Raw genomic sequence first — 17,477 nt, forward strand, 5'->3', positions numbered from 1 at the left:
CGACTCACTCATTCACTGACTCATTTACTCTCTGACTCTCTCTCTGAATCGCTCACTCATACTGACTCTTACTGACTGACTGATTCACTTACTGACTCATTTACTTTCTCCTTAAATTAATGACTTTCTCTCTGAATCAGTGGCTCACTTACCTGTTCATTCCCTGACTGACTCACTTATCTCACTGATTAACTGACTGACTCTTTTTAACTGAATCACTGACTGATTTACTCACTCTCTGACTGATTCACTGACTGACTCGCTGACAGATTTACTCATTTGCTGACTGACTCACTGACTGATTCACTCACTCGCTGACTGATTCACTGACTGACTCGCTGACTGATTCACTCACTCGGTGATTGATTTACTCACTCGCTGACTGACTCACTGACTGATTCACTTACTTGCTGACTAATTCACTGACTGACTCGCTGACAGATTTACTCATTTGCTGACTGACTCGCTGACTGATTCACTCACTCGCTGACTGATTCACTCACTCGCTGACTGATTCACTCACTCACTGACTGACTAACTTACTGTCTTACCCTCTTGCTGAATTTGACTCTTCTGCTCACAGACTCCCTCACTTTCTTTTACTGACTGACTGACTTGCTGACTCTTGTGCTCACTGACTCCCTCACTGATTCAGTTTTACTGACTGATGTGCTCGCTGACTCAGTTTTCTCGCTGACTCTTCTGCTCTTTGACTCTTGTGCTTTTTGACTCTTGTACTTACTGACACTGACTTACTCACTCAATGACTCCCTTTAACTGACGAACATACTCACTGACTCTTGTGCTCACTGACTCTCTCACTGACTCACTTTAACTGACGGATGTACTCACTGACTCTTTCAGCCCAGAACTTTTTCATCTTTAATTGTTTAATAAATCTTGCTGTAATTGGTCTGAACGTATAACAAACTGGTTTGATCCTTCCGTCTGTCCATCCGTCCACTGCAGACGAACCAGACCATGGTTCAGGTTTTGTTCCAGACCAAGACCACCTGTTTAGTTGGGACCAAATTTTGGTCTGTTGGTCTGGAAGTTGGTCTGTGGTTCTTTTCACACCTGCTATTTTGGTTCAGACTAAGATAAAGGGTCTGTAGGTCCAGACCAATCAGGTTAAGTGTGAGATCAGCCTCAGAGAGAGAGGTTAGTGTTTTCCTGACTGGTCTGAGAGATTTCCCAGCAGCACTGCAGTGGGGTTTTGTGTGTGCTGTGTTTAAATCACCGTGTGGAGTGGTGATGGGCTGTGGGTGGGAATGGGACGAGGCCACTGTCTCTCTGTCTGTGTGAAGTGTGGAGCAGCAGGAAGTGAGCTGATGAACGGCAGGGGAAGCCGCTGTGTTTACGACATGCCTTTAATCCGGCCTGCAGTGAGAGGAGTGTGTTTTATAGAGTGAGAGTGTGTTTTCTTTTTTAAATCTGTTCTTCACAGTTAATTTGCTACCGGCAGTGCAGACAGACCAATCACCTCCCAACCCCATGTCTTTTTATTTCACTGCTTAGACAGTTAAATACTGAGACAGTTAAATACCTTTATTATAGTGCTGTCAGTGTTAACATGGAAACGCATGTGAATAATAAACTTTAATGTGTTAATCTGTAAATGCAAAATGCTAATTAATTGCATTATCTAGTTTACAGAGCCTGGTGATGTATTGGTGAGATCTGAATGCAGCAAGATTACTTTATAATAGTGGTGTCAATCAATCGAAAAGATTTCATCCGATTAATCACAAAAATGTTCTGTGATAACTGCAATTAAGACTCAAGTGTTTGTATTTCTATACTTGTCAGCATCCAGCACAATATATTTTTATATTTGTCAGCAACCAACACTATTTTTGCTAATTATATTTGTGCCTATCATGATGTATATTTATTTTGCATAATATATTGTTCCAAAATTTACTGCCTTCAACATTATTTTGTCATTTTAAGAAAATTTTTTGCCACTGATTTAACAATTAATGCAATGTCTCCCTTTTAAAGATCAACTCACACTAAAAGCATAAATAAATAAATAACAAAAATGCATTTAAAGTGCACTGTTTTTGAGTGAAGTTAGATACTGACTCTTTTGCATTAATGGACTTTCTTTGATTAATCAAGACAATGGGCAATATTATCAAAATATTGTAAGGTAAGCCAACCTAAACTAACCTTAACTACACCCAAAAAGCAAACGGGGTGGAGGTGAGGCTGAGGTGAGATTACAGGGGCAGTTAATTTTTGTTAGAAAATAATATCACACAGTTTACAGTCCTGATTGTGTATGTTAATGTTATTTATGCTGAAGCATGGATTAAATCTCATAACTAACTAACTCTCTCTCTGTCTTTCTCTCTCTCTCTCTCTCTCTCTCTTTCTCTCTCTCTCTCTTTCTCTCTCTCTCTCTCTCTCTCTCTTATTCTCTTATTGAGAATTCGAGAAGCTGAGATTCACAGAGAAATACAGAACCCAGGAAAATGTCTTAAATTAGCAGAATAGTAGAGTATTACAGTATTGCAATATAGAAATACGCTCTCAAGTGTTCTTAGGGGTCTTTGAGTGTGCGAGAGTGTGCGAGAGTGTGCGAGAGTGTGCGACAGTGTGTTATTACAGTGATGTCTGGCTGTTATGAGGAAGGAAACTCTAGGAAACAGATTGGCTCTTAATTGCCAGCTCCTGCTGGGCTGTGCTCTCATTTATATACTAAAGGAAAGTGGAAACTAAACCTGTCCGGATACACACACACACACACACACACACACACACACACACACACACATACACACTCTCTCTCACACACACACACACACACACACACACTTATACACACTCTCTCTCACACACACACACACACACACACATACACACTCTCTCTCACACACACACACACACACACACACACATACACACTCTCTCTCACACACACACACACACACACACACACACTTATACACACTCTCTCTCACACACACACACACACACACACTTATACACACTCTCTCTCACACACACACACACACACACACACGAAAAGGATAATGATAACTAGCTCCTGCTAAAAGTAATCTGGCCTTCCAAGGGTAAACTTGATCCGTCTCTAGTGTTTATACACACACACACACACACACACACACACACACACACACACACACACACACACACACACAGTCGCTCACATAAGGCACCTGCGGTAGGACATCATAGCTCAGGCCTGTGATTTTTGCCTCTGATCTTTGCGGACTCCCAGAATAGTGCTGTGGATGGCAGGAGCTACACCCTGTCTCTCTCTCTCACTCACACACACACACACACTCACACACTTACACACAAACAAACACACTTACGCACTATAAGACGCACTTAAAAACCTTTAATTTTCTCAAAAAAGAGTTATACAGGAGTTTGGAGCAGTATTGGCATTAGCGGCTAACCATGCTAAGCGCTAGCTCTTTGACCGTCTAAAGGTGAGTGTTATTACACTATAGTCTGCTGCTATCCCCTGCTGGAGCAGCATAAGCATTACTCGCTAGCGGTTAGCTGCTAATGCTAGTGCTCCGGCTTTAGTAATAATCTGGAAATCTAAACTAATATAAGTTTTTAGGAGAGAAATCTGTGTAGATTAACATCCAGCACTCGTCTGACTCGTCTAAATGTTTTTTACAGTTTTGTTTACGCATCTTAGCTTAGCTTCACAGTTCTGGAATTAGAGGTTACACATGGCAACAGCAGTGGAGCAGTGGATAAATAAGGTAAGGAGGTGATGATCATCCTGTTGTCACAGTCAAATGCAATCAAATCCTCACAGCAATGCTCTAAATCCAAATTCTATTCGAAATTTGTCTCTGGACAGTGGAAACAGTTTCTGCAACAAAAGCAGGATAAACTCTTTTTTTTTTTTTAATATTGATTTCAGTGAAAAGATTTTCTCTCTCCTTTCTCTCCGGTTATCATCCTTTTCCAGTTTAGTGTGTGTCTGGTTGTGTTTAATTCTTTTCCGAGCCCCTCATTAAGAGTGTGTGTGTGTGTGTGTGTGTGTGTGTGTGAGAGAGTTTATGAGGAAGTAGTGGTGTTTTTACTGGCACCTCCTGAAGCCAGTCATTTCCCTGAGGTTTGGAGTAAAACAGGCAGGGAGGGGCTGTTGGGGTGGGGGCGGGTTATCATATATGAGGTTTAACCTGAGAACTGGATTATTCATAAAACCACGGTGCACGAGAACCGGTTTAGATTATATCTGGTTACTGTGACCTGAGCGACCGCAGAACTACTCAGCACTACAGAATTACACTGATGTCATTGTTTGTTTTGTGTCCTCTAAAATATTTAGCCACAACAAAAGAGAAAAAGAGAGAGAGCAAAATCCTGGTGAACACACCTGAGCAGGAAGGCAGTTCATGTAAAGAGAATAAAGAGCAGGTAGACCTGTTATTTTACCAATGATTATTTTATAGCTCAGGTTTCTGTAGTGCAGGAATGATGAATACAGGGATTAGTCCATTATTATACCCCGACGTTCTTTGTCAGTCTAAATGAGTTAACTCGAGAACCTGAGATTTATTCTGCTGTTTCCAGAGATCCTCTGCTCACTCAGGGTTACTCAGGTTCCTGTTCCTGTTCCTGATATGGATCTACACTGCTCAGATAAAAAATTATAGTAAATAAAAAAGCTTCTCTGGAGAGCTTTTGTTTACAATCCTCCCCGTCGCTCTCTGTCGGGCTCGCTGTTCTTGGGCTCCCTGTCTCCTTATAAGGTCGTTTTTCCTGCAACAGTGTATTGGAGCGTGACCCTGACGACACGGGTTCGATCCCACGTGAGAAGCGGTGTGTTCATTTATTTATTTATTTATTCTTTTCTTCTTGGGTTTACCTGCTTTGAGATCAACTGTTCTGCAAGAGGGTTCAACAACCCTCTGGGCTGGAGAGCTACTAGTCTGTAGATACACTCCATGCCCATTACACTTCATTTTACAAAACCAATTTTTTTTTCTTGTGTGGCTGAAACGTAATGGTTTGGAAAATATCTGGTGCGTGGCCAAACTTTATTGCCGATGCCTACTTTACTGGATGTTTGAATAAACTATGAATTTTGGAATTAAACATTATACACTTCTAGAAACTCAAGGATGCTTTACATTGTTTTTACACACAACCATTAATACTTAGCACTCATCCACACACCAGTGAGAAGCGGCAACCAGTAGCACACAGCGTACTCTCAACCGGAAACAACCTCCACCTGGCGCTACAGCATTTACCCAAGACAGAGTTCCAATCCATATCTGGGCACACATATATACATAAACACCAGATCAATTTACAGTATTCATTTTTTCTGATCTCTGATTTTTTCAGAGAACAGGGAAACTCCATCCAGATAGGGACTTGAACCCAAGACGCTGGGAGGTGCTGGGAGGTGAACGTGCTAACCGCTAAGCCACAATAGCTGTGTAGCTTGACCTGTGATGCATCTTTGACCCAACACTCGAGCTTCTCATAGCCTGAATATTCTGCTAGATGCCCTGCTGGATGTTCTCCTGGCTGTTCTTTATTTCTACAGTGATGTTCGTGACACATGTTCTCTGTTCTGAGGAATCTGTGCCAAACAGCGGCGCTAGCTACGCCGTCAACCACAGTGCCAGCAGTCCCATGAATTCCCCTCTCCTCCAGAAATAAGCATCTAAATTCAGCTTCCTCACTTCCTCCTGAGCTGCTCTGCTCTACAGCCTGGATTGTTTTGTTTGAGTACTGTTTTAAGTTGACTTTTTGCAGAGTTTGACCTCCAGACCAGAATAGAGCTTCTACCTCAGCAGCGGGTCACGCTTTTCCAGCCCGGCCCTTTTAACAGAGAGATGGAGATGGCAGCGAGGCCAGTAATTACGTTTTACAGTGTTGTAAGAGAGACGTGGAGAGCCACTTTTTATTTTTTAGGAAGGAAAAAAAAATTTGCACCATAGTAGCAAAACATTATGATCATTAATATGATGTGGTGTTTGTCTACTGCTTGTTACCTGCACTACTCGTCTTTACTCTACTCTACTTTTGGCTTTTCCATTAAAGGTTAATCGTGAAAAAATGCTCCGGTGCTTCTGTTTCAGGCTGTTTTAGTTCAGTGCAGGAGTGGGCAGGGCAGAACGACAGGATTTCTCACCTCTGATTGAACAGAACCTCTGCAAGCCGTGTTGGGCGAGGCCATGAATCTAATTTTTACAGGTTGTCAGTTTGAGGCTGTTTTCTTTTATTGGCTAATACAATGGGTAATGGGGGTAGAAGAACAGTTTAATGTGCAGCAGTATATGCAGCTCATAGTGTCCTACTATATTTCAAATAGAGCAAATACTTGGGACTAAATGCTTTCCAGTGAAATTACACATTTAAGCAAATTTGGTGCCTGATATGGAATTATAAAGAAAACATACTGAATCATTTAGTAAATAAAAAAAGTGTTAAACAAACCAGAATATGTTTTATATTTTACTTTTAATTTACTTTAAACTAGCCCTTTTGTTTAGATGATCAGTTTTGAACATCTCTGCTGGATTTTCTCAGTCAGTTTTATGAGGTAGAGTCTCCTGGAATTCAGGCTTTCAGTTAACAGCTGTGCTGAACTCATCAAGAGTTAATTACTTGAATTTCTTGTCTCTTAATAAAGTGTTTGAGAGCATCAGTTAAAGTAAAGTAGTGAAGAGGTAGAGTTACAGGTATACAGTGAATTGTGAATATTTGAGTAATGTTCGAATCCTGGTTATGAGAAGCAACAACTACTCAACTAAATAAAGAAAAAAAATATTTTAAGGAATGATGATCAGGGAATACAGTCGCAAAGACCATCAAAACACATCATGATGAAACTGGTGCTCATCAGGAACTCCCCAGGAAAGGAAGAGGAGTTCCCTCTGTTGCATAGGATAAGTTCATTAGAGTTACCAGCCTCAGAAACCACTAAGAAGTTAAGCTTCAAGTATTTTGCTAGATGGATGGATGGATGAATGGATGGATTTTGATGTTATCGTGTTTATATAAGGATATTTAATTTATTTCTATATACTATATGTCCTGGCATGATAGACATACGTGTGCATGTATGTGTAATTTGAGTTCTTCAGGAGTTCCCTTCTCAAATCTCTGCACCTCTCTCTGTTTACAGTCGTTTTTTTTCCCCTCTCTTGATCACTTTTTCGTCCTCCTCCCGGCTCTCGTGAGCTCTGTAGGGAATGTGGTGTTTTAGGCTCTAAATATGGGCTTTTACTGTAGCTGACCCCACATCTGCCTTTAGTGTGGTCACTGCAGTCCTGGCCTCGCTCAGGGACTGCTCTCTGTGCTGTAATTACACAGGAGGGTATCTATTTTGTGTCCTTTTGCGAAGCTTTGGGGTTGCCAAGTGCTCTCAGACTCCACTTCTGTGATTTATATTTATATGTATGTCAGTTTGACACAGTGCCGTGCAGAGGTTTTTAATACGTAATTACATTATTTAAATTATTTCTCTCAGTAATAAAAATGGCTGGGTATCTTCTTTACATTTTCTATAACGATACGCTACTTTGAATATGATACTGATATCTAAACGATACTTTGAATTCAATACCTTTTTCTGAATTGTAACAAAAAACAGCGTATGCAAAAAACAGCATGCATTTTGTTTGTGGCACTTTATTAAGAACAAAAACAACAGCATTGCTTCTTTCCCTTCTGCCCCACCCCTAAACCCATACATCACCCAGTGTTGCTCCCAAACTACTACTCCCATTTTATTTTAAGCATTTTTTAAAATTGAGCTGAGGGAGTAGTGAGCAAAAATTAAGGGCTTTAGTTACCCTTTAAGAAATATCAGCATTAGATTGTATTTGTTTATTTAATTATATTTATATTAGTGGTCTCAGTCACTTAAAAATGAATTAACATTATATTTTATTTTTTTTAATTGCTTTAATAAAAGTGTACTGTGGCTTAGGTCCGAGAGATTGCATGCTTTTTACTGTATTATAATATTGTGGCTGAATCTTTAGAAGTAGAGCCAGAATTTAGAGCACTTTAATATGTTTACCTCGCTGTGCTATATAGTGTAAGAATAAATATTACTTTTTGTATTTTTTAGGTTACAATTTAGAAAAACTTATTGTTTGAGAAATGAGGAATGGTTGTATCAATATTTGGTGGAATAACCCTGGTTTTTAATCACAGTTTTTGTTTTTATGCATCTTGGCATCATGTTCTCCTCCACCAGTCTTACACACTGCTTTTGGATAACTTTATGCTGCTTTACTCCTGGTGCAAAAATTCAAGCAGTTCAGTTTGGTGGTTTGATGGTTTGTGGTCATCTATTGTCCTATTGATTATATTCCTGAGGTTTTTAATTGGGTAAAATCAAAGAAACTCATCATTATTTTTAAGTAAATTTTTTTCAGAGTTGTATATGTGTGCATTTATTTAATTTGTATTTTTTTTTAAATATAGTTAGTTTATTTACTCGGTTCTTGTGTATAAATCAGTTGCTCAAACCTGCAGCTGACCTCAATCCTCAGGCTGAGATCTGATTGCTGCCGTTAGTTTGGTCACATTTTTCTGTGTTCTGAATCAGTTTAGCTCCTGGTTTGGAATCTGGGGCACGGTAAGCGTCAGTAATCTCTCTGTGTGGGAATTCTTTTCAGCGTGGTGTTTCTGCAGTGATGGCGTAAGAGGAAACGCAGTGTTTTTCTACTAAACGAACAAGCGGCCTTTGTAGATGATTGATTTGCATACCGTAGAGGGCAGTTTTGAAGGCGCTGTGGTGGGCGGGGCCTGGTGTTTGGGTCTAGGCGGAGATGATGACTCCGCCCCTGCAGAAGAGCTGATGAGTAACAGGTGGAGGGCAGTGAAATCTGTGAAAGCTGTGTCATTCCTGCTCTCACTCTCTCTCTCTCTTTCTCTCTCTCTGTTTCTGTTCATCCTGCAGTTTATTCAGCTGTCTCTATGTAATTCTTGCTCTCTATTAAAACTCATTTAACCCTGCGTTTATTAACTACCATATTTTTGACACTATAATGTGCATTTAAAATCCTTTAATTTTCCCCAAAATCTTAGTTGTCCCTTATTCTACCAGTCTGGTATTAACCCTTTCAGACCTTGCATCCATTAGAATGGACGTCATGTATTTTCTTATTTTTTCCAAGGTTAAAACACTAATTGGACCTGGTTTTAATCAGAATAGACTATAAACGAACCAAATAAAAAGTTTATAAACTAATGAAACAATAGCTTAGCCCCACCCACTGCACTGAAAAAAAAATATTTTTTTTAGAATGATTAAGAATTACAGTTTTGTTTACTTAGCTTAGCTTAGCCACCCCATGGCGAGATCTGCTGAATTAGAGAGAAAACTTGGCGACACCTCTGTTCCTTCTACTAGTTAAAAGTGTTGCATAAATTGCGCCCTGTAATTTAGTGCATTTTATGTATGAAAATACATAAAAATAGACCTTATAGAGTGAAAAATACGGTAACTAACGAAGTTATTGTCACTTAAGTAGAAACTGTTGTGAATTAGTTTTCAGTGGTTGTTTTGATTTGGCGTATCTTGCAGTGGAGTACCCCAGGGTTCTATTTTAGGACCTGTGAAATAGATGATAATTGTAACAGTGCTGTAATTATACACTGTGAGCCCGGATAAGTTGAATTAGGATAAGTTTGAGGAAACCGGTTGCCTTAAAATAAAACTTAAGTTAGCATAACTTTGAACTTCAAGTTATTTAAACTAAAGGGGAAGTTGATTTAACTTTTTCATTTTTGTTAAACTGTAAGACCGGATAAATTGACTTAAAAATACTTATCTTTTTTAAGGCAGCCGGTTTGCTCAGATTTTTTAAGTAATGGGGAATGAAAACTTGAGTTAGCATAAATTAAAACATCAAGTTATTACAACTTAAGTGGAAGTTTATTTATTTTTAAAGCAGCCCAGGGGGGGAATAACTACACACGAATCCAAATTCCAATCCAATTTTATGTAAACAGACTTTTAAACAGGATTTTAAGCAGCGTATGGGTTAACAGTGTAGATGCAATGAAGTGGTGTTTCAGTATCTAAAGGGTTAAATGGATGTATGCCTCTACCAGTCGTTAACTTTTACTGTAGTGAACTCTTTTAATTATTTCTCCGTTCTAAAGGCTCCGTATGTAAAGGAGCTCTCGCGCACACGGCCCTCTCAGCACTTCAGGATGATGTCATGAGGCTCTCGTCAGATCTGTTGCCAGGTCTAAGACTTTGACTCATTATTTATAGTCCAGCAGACGTCTGTCACCCGCCTCTGTCCTCTGCGGGCACCGGATTGTGTTACTCTGAAGCTCGACACAAGGCCACCAAACACCACAGTACCTCACCACCTCTCAGAGCTGCACCATATGGGCAACATACGAGCCGTGTGCCAGTGTGGGGAATTATGGGTCGATGCAGATATCAGATATTTTGCGTGTGTGCGCATTTACTGACATTACTGTCTCTCTGAATTGGCTTGGATCTTATTTGGTCGCACTTTTTGGACTCTTTGTCTAACCTCTTAGATCTCTATTGTGCATATTTATTTATTTATTTATTTATTTATGTTACTGTTATGTGATTCTTTTTAGTATTGTTTCTGACTGGGGAAAGACATTGGTTGTGTCCAAACTACATACTAAACATAAATACTAAAGAGTGTATATACTTTATATTAAGATACTAATATATATATTAGCTCTGGAAAAAAATACCACAAAAAAGAGACCACTTCAGTTTCTGAATCAGTTTCTCTGATTGTGCTATTTATAGGTTTATGTTTGAGTAAAATGAACATTGTTGTTTTATTCTATAAACTACAGACAACATTTCTCCCAAATTCCAAATAAAAATATTCTCATTTATAGCATTTATTTGCATAAAAAAATGAGAAATGTCTGAAATAACAAAAAAAAGATGCAGAACTTTCAGACCTCAAATAATGCAAAGAAAACAAGTTCATATTCATAAAGTTTTAAGAGTTCAGAAATAATCAATATTTGGTGGAACCCTGGTTTTTAATCAGTTTTTTATGCATCTTGGCATCATGTTCTCCTCCACCAGTCTTACACACTGCTTTTGGATAACTTTATGCTGCTTTACTCCTGGTGCAAAAATTCAAGCAGTTCAGCTTGGTTTGATTGGTGTAATTTATGTTAATTATGATAGCAGTTGGGCTAAACAGGGGTTAAACAGTGCTGAGACCATTAAACAAACATTAATTAACCTAATTAGACAAAAACCAAAGTGGGGTTATTGATTAGCCCTCCTGCATTCAGAGCAGAAGGGTGTGTAGCTCATAGAAAGGCGGAGCGAGGGCAGAGCGGCCGGTCTCCAGGGGACGGATGAGTCCAAACACAAATCTAAACAATGATCTGATGTGACGTTGGAATAGGTTGAGCACCCTAAAAAATACACATGCACACGCACACACACACACACACACACACACAGAGGGCGCGAGAGTCAGGTGGGCTCTTGAGAGAGTGAGGGATCGTGGGAGATTTGAATAGGCCCAGTGGGAAAGCAGATTCTGGCACAAAGGCCTTATGGGTCGGGGCTGAGTGGCACCATATTGATGCCCAATCAGTGTGCCATCTGAACCAGTGCCAGGGGCTCGGGGGGGTTAAAGCTTGGAAAGGAGAGAGAGTGGCAGAGATTGTAAGAGAGAGAGAGTGAGGGAGAGAGAGAGAGAGAGAGAGAGAGATTTTGGCAGGAGGTGAATGTTTTGAATCGGCACATGGTTGCCCAGTTGGCAACGCCTCTGACCCATTTGCATTTCCGAGCCGCAGAGAGCAGCGCCGATCCAACAGGTGCCGAACACACTGTCCTTAAACACCAGCCAGCCTTTACCCCTCTCTCTCTCTCTCTCTCTCTCACTCTCACTCTCACTCTCTCTGTCTTTCTGTCTCTCTCACTTACTCTCTCTCACTCTCTCTCACTCTCACTCTCTCTGTCTTTCTCTCTCTCTCACTTACTCTCTCTCGCTCTCTCACTCTCTCTCTCCCTCACTCTCTCTCTCTCACTTACTCTCTCTCTCTCTCTCTCTCTCTCACTCTCTCTCTCTCTTACTCTTACTCTCTCTTTCCCTTACTATCCCGAACTCACTCACTCTCTCACTCATTCTCCCTTTTTCTCCCTTACTTGCTAACTCTCCATTTCTCTCTCCCACTGCCTTTCTCTTGCTAACTTGCTAACTCTCTGTCTCTCTCTCGTTCTCCCTTACTCACTTATTCTCTCTCGCTCTCATTCTCTCTCACTCTCGCTGCCTCTCTCTCTCTCTCTCTCGCTCTCGCTGCCTCTCACTCTCACTCACTGCCTCACTTTTTCTTGCTCTCTGACGCTCACTGCTTTTCTCTCGCTCTCTTGCTCTCACTGCCTCTTTCTCTCTCTCTTTCTCTCTCACTGCCTCTCACTCCTGCTCAGTGCCTCCCTCACACTCTCTCTCACTCTCTGCTCCACTCGTCCACTCACTACCTCTCTCTCACTCATTTTCACTTACTCTTTCTCTCACACATACTTTCTTGCTCTCTGCTTAACTCATTTACTCCCTTCTTCTCCTTACCCTTTAGTCACTTGCTCCCTCGTTTACGTTCTCTCACTCACTGCCTCACATTCTCTCGCTCTCTCTCTCTCTCTCACTCTGAGTTGTGGATCCGGAGCTGCGCGAGAGCTGCATTGGTGGCAGCTGAAAGAGGCAGAGCCTGCTTTCGCCTGTATCACAGAGAGCTTGTGTTTTTGCTGGTCTTTACCCTTCTAGTGACTGGATGAGTTCTAATGAGTGAATGGGGAAAAAATGACTAAAATTATAAAGAAAATATAAAAACAAAAAAAATGCTTGTTTATAGAAACACATTCCTCTACTGAGTAGAAAGGGGTACCTGAGGTATTCAGGACTGGAATCTGGAGCGTGTGGTTGAGATGGTATTAACACAGTGCTCGTGTTAAACAGTGCCCTGGTCGGTAATCCCGCCCCCCTGCCTGAGAGATCCGCTCATCGGGGCTCGGCTGCCTGGATCACAGCGGAGTTTGGCTCTGGTTGATTAGTTCAGCCTGGCAGACCGAGAGGATGTGATGGCTTTCATTTAGACACACACACACTCTTATATTTTATGTTGTGTGTGTGTGTGTGTGTGTGTGCGCGCTCTTACTGTCTCTGTTGCACTGATGTTTGATCCGGTCCATTGATTTTGGAGTAACAGAGCTTCAGATGGATGCTGGTGGTTTTTGTTCTGCTCTGGTTTCAGTCTTTAGTTTTTTAATTGTGATCCTCAGGCCTGTAATGATATGGCTGATCTCTTGAAGCAGACAGTGAAGAATTGAAGATATGGGTGGGGGTGTTTAAAGGGGCCCTGGAATAAAAAATAAAATAAAAAGGAGGCAGCAAGACGGACAACAGTTAGAAAACTTTTTTTTTAACACATTTTTACACTAATTATAATCTTTGTAATAATGTTCTGCTAAGTGCAGTTCAGCCACTGACCTAGTCTTAGAGTCTCTGTAAAACACCAAATCCACCGGAGATCCTATTTAAATCTATAGATGTAGTCCAGGTCCAGAAAGTAAAAATCCACTGGGGCCGAGGTGGGCGGGGCCATGAATACTAATTCACGGGTTGACATAGACACAGTGCTTTTCCTGATCGACTCGTTTTTTCCCCAGAGTATTTTATTTAACTAGCTGCTGCAGACAATGAGGAAGAGGATGAGGAAGAGTTTAAATGTGCAGCATCATAAACAACTCAGAGAGACCTACTGTATTTTACTGTATTTGATTTTAGCGTAAGGACAACTTTAATAATTGTGAAACGCCGTCATCTATATAACTGGTCTAACTGACCTTAGTAACCGTTTGCCCCCGCGGTGATAAAAAAAAAAGGGACCCGAGACTCTGAGTATCGCTCTGGTTGGTCTTTTGTTGGATGAGAGGACGCTCTGGAGTTCCCCGTCCTCTGAAAGCAGGGAAACTGTAAAGGATACGACTGAAAAACTCATTTCGAGCTCCGCCATTCTCTTTGAAGTCCCTCTCGGCTCCGGGCCATTCTGTCCTGAAGAGTCAATAAAACTCCTTCCTGTGACGCCGCCATGTTGAAATGATGTTCAGAGGAGTTTGTTACCATAGCAACAGGCATCAGCTTGACTGGCTCGCTCCAATTCAGATTCCTCTGGATTGAATTTCCTCTCTTATTTCTGTTCTTTGATACATTTTCCTTTCTTTGCTCTTCACTGTTACTCAGACTCTCGTCCTCGTCTTCCGATTATTGGAGACAAATGGGAATCAGGCTGGCGATGGGTGGGCAAACCTGCCTGGAGCTTTCTGCCTTTGTGTAATAGAGACAGATCTGCAGATGCTGGGTATTATAGGTTATATGCTGAGCTCATGTGTTCACTGTAGGGCTGTACGATAAATCATAGTTTTATCGTTATTGCGATATAAGTTTGTAAGATAAGCATGTTGGAAGAGCTGTGATAAAACTGTGAATAACAGCAAACTCAAAGTGCATTATTCACATTAGGCAACAGAGGGAGCTTTCTTCTTCTTTTTTTTTTTTTACTTTTTTTTTTTTTAACACTGCAGTCTGTGCTTGACATAACAAAGCTGGATGCAGAGCGAGGTAGAGGCTCACAGTGAAAATAAATGCAGTCAAGCCAAGTGCCACCGAAAAACCTTTGTAGCTAGAGGAGCTTGATTCATAATTGATTTAGCATCCTAATTTATTTTGTTTCGCATTTGTATTGGGATATCTATTTTTAGCTCATATTAATGTATTTTTTTCAGATTTGTCCATAATGTATGCAATATACTTGTAGATGGGAAAATAAATACAGTTTTATGACCATGAATGCTACAACTGTACTCAATGCGCTCAAGCTCCAGTTTAAGATTAGCTTCTGCTGGTTGCTGGTTTTAGGTGGTTTAATCCAGAGGGAATATCACTTAATAGACTTTTGTGCTTCTGTACTGCTGGAGGAGGATTTGCATTAGCTGCTAACCACGCTAAGCGCTAGCTATTTTGCTGTTTGCATTAGCTGCTAACTAGCTGTGGATAGCGCTAGCGGTTAGCTGCTGATGCTATTGCTGCTGCACCCAGCTTTAGTGGAAATCTGGAAATCTAAGCTTAAAATAGCCCAGAAAATTTTAGTGAACATTTAGTGATAGTGCGCCTTATAGTGCGAAAAATACAGTAGCTGGTCTGTTTTTACAGTTGATGTTATGAAAGGTGAACAGCGCTGCAATTTTACTGTGCTGAAGCGTGAATTTTATAAACGGGAATATAAAAAAAAGCGATGCTTATATCACCCCAGTGCTCTATAGGAAGTGAACATGAATGAGGTCATGTAAATGTATCGCATTCTGACAAGCCTACCTACAGTCATGTCAACGTGTGTGTGGGTGTGTGTGGTCAGAGTGTAACCCCATCGCGTGCTGAGCAGTGTGTGTGTGTGTGTGTGTGTGTGTGTGAGCTGATAGGACGGATCTTGTTCAGCAGGTTTTGGGTTTTTTTCTACAGTTGAGTGAAAGGGTTTCATCAGGGTCGGCCCAGATTACATAAAAACACTAAACAAAATAATTCTGTTTCCTGTTTCCTGTTCCTCCTCCTCCTGCTGCATCACTTACACTCTATAACTCCATCCATAAACAGCTAAATATTTATTTAATGCATTTTCTATGTTGTAGATTAATATTAAAGAGAATCACATAGTAAACAGTACTCAGCCCCAGCGGCGACATGATGAATTAGGACGTACATTGGTTGTTTTACTATATAAAACTATATAATAATAAAATGGAAGGAATATATATATTTTTCCTATAAATACATTTATATATCTTTAAGACAGACTATTTATCTGATGTCACAGTTGTCTATTTAAACAGTTCCTGTGCAGTGTGTACCTACAGTATGGTTTGGCTGTGAGTGGAGGGGGTAATTTGCATTGATAAACTCATGATAAAAGTTCATATGTAGTCTTTTTGTCTTTTGTTGCCCCTTCGTGTTTTTATTGCCCTTTACTTTGGCTATGTTAATAATTCATCCGTGTTTAAAATTGAGTGAAGGATGTCGGAACTGCTGCCTCTCAACTGCAAGGCTAATGTCTTATCATTAAATGATTATGAAAATTAAACATGAAATATCCAAAGTTAAAGTAAACATTGTTAACTTGCGTTACATAATTCACAACCTGCCTCCATAAATATGTGGGAACATTAAAATGGTTTGTGGGTTTTCCAGGCTTCATATATGTTTAAATATTTTACGTCTTTTTACCAGTGTCTGCGCTTTACACACGGTGCCTTAGTTCTTCTGTCTTCTCTGTGGAATGTAAAAATCTAGAATGCTAACTAAATATATACCCCATCGTTTGTTTTTCTATTCAGTTATGATTTCCAAAATCTATATTCTCATTTAATTATTATATTAAGCAGGAAATGTTGCAATGCAACGAGAGGCATTGTGATGCGTTACTTTCTATTGCTGCTTTATCATGTATTTAAACTCTATCTCCTCCTGCATGAGAGAGAGAGGGATGATAATGGAGGCGTGGCCTCAGGTTCTGATTTTCTGGTGCTCCTTTGCTCTTGCAATAAGAGAGTGAGTCACTCCGGGGGAAGAGTATAAAGGGATATTACTGCGGTCACATAACAGGTGTTTAAACATTACATTCCAGTGTTTTACACCAATAAACGTCTATTAAACAGTGATTACAACAACCGAGCTGCTGCAGCTTCAACTGTGCTCTTTGTGCTTCTTTTAAATCTCATCTTCTTCCACCCAGTGAGGAACTCTCAAACCTGTGCTCTTTCAACTGTGCTCTTCTGACTGTGACTTTGTTTATTTGGATTTATTCTGATGTTAATATATAATTATATATATATATAAACTATTTTCAGGTAGACACTCTCACTGACTGTTTATTTGGGTTTATTTCTAATGTGATATGTAGAGTTGATTACAGGTAGACACTCTCACTGATCACTGGCTTTATTATTAATGTTTATGAGGGTTTAGTATTCTAATGTTATATAGAGTTAATTACAGGTAGACACTCTCACTGATCACTGACTTTATTATTAATGTTTATGAGGGTTTAGTATTCTAATGTTGTATAGAGTTAATTACAGGTAGACACTCACTGATCACTGACTTTATTATTAATGTTTATGAGGGTTTAGTATTCTAATGTTGTATAGAGTTAATTACAGGTAGATACTCTTCTCACTGATCACTGACTGTATTATTAATGTTTATTTGTGTTTAGTATTCTAAAGTTATATAGAGTTAATTACAAGTAGACACTCTCACTGATTACTGACTTTATTTGAGTTTTTTCTAATAATGTATATAGCTAATTACAGGTTGATACGCTCATTGAGCAATGATTTTATGTTTGAGTTTATATCTAATGTCATATAGAGTTAATTACAGGTAGACACTCTCACTGATCACTGACTATTAAGGTTTTTTTGG

General features: G+C 39.9%; 1 protein-coding gene across 4 annotated transcripts in view; it reads left to right on the top strand.

The window, feature by feature from the left end:
- sema4d (sema domain, immunoglobulin domain (Ig), transmembrane domain (TM) and short cytoplasmic domain, (semaphorin) 4D) overlaps positions 1–17,477 on the top strand; it is a 266,298-nt gene that overhangs the window by 41,402 nt on the left and 207,419 nt on the right. The gene's annotated exons all lie outside the window — the stretch shown is intronic.

The sequence above is a fragment of the Astyanax mexicanus genome, chromosome 17 (assembly GCF_023375975.1).
Source record: "Astyanax mexicanus isolate ESR-SI-001 chromosome 17, AstMex3_surface, whole genome shotgun sequence".
Classification (NCBI taxonomy): Eukaryota; Metazoa; Chordata; class Actinopteri; order Characiformes; family Acestrorhamphidae; genus Astyanax; species Astyanax mexicanus.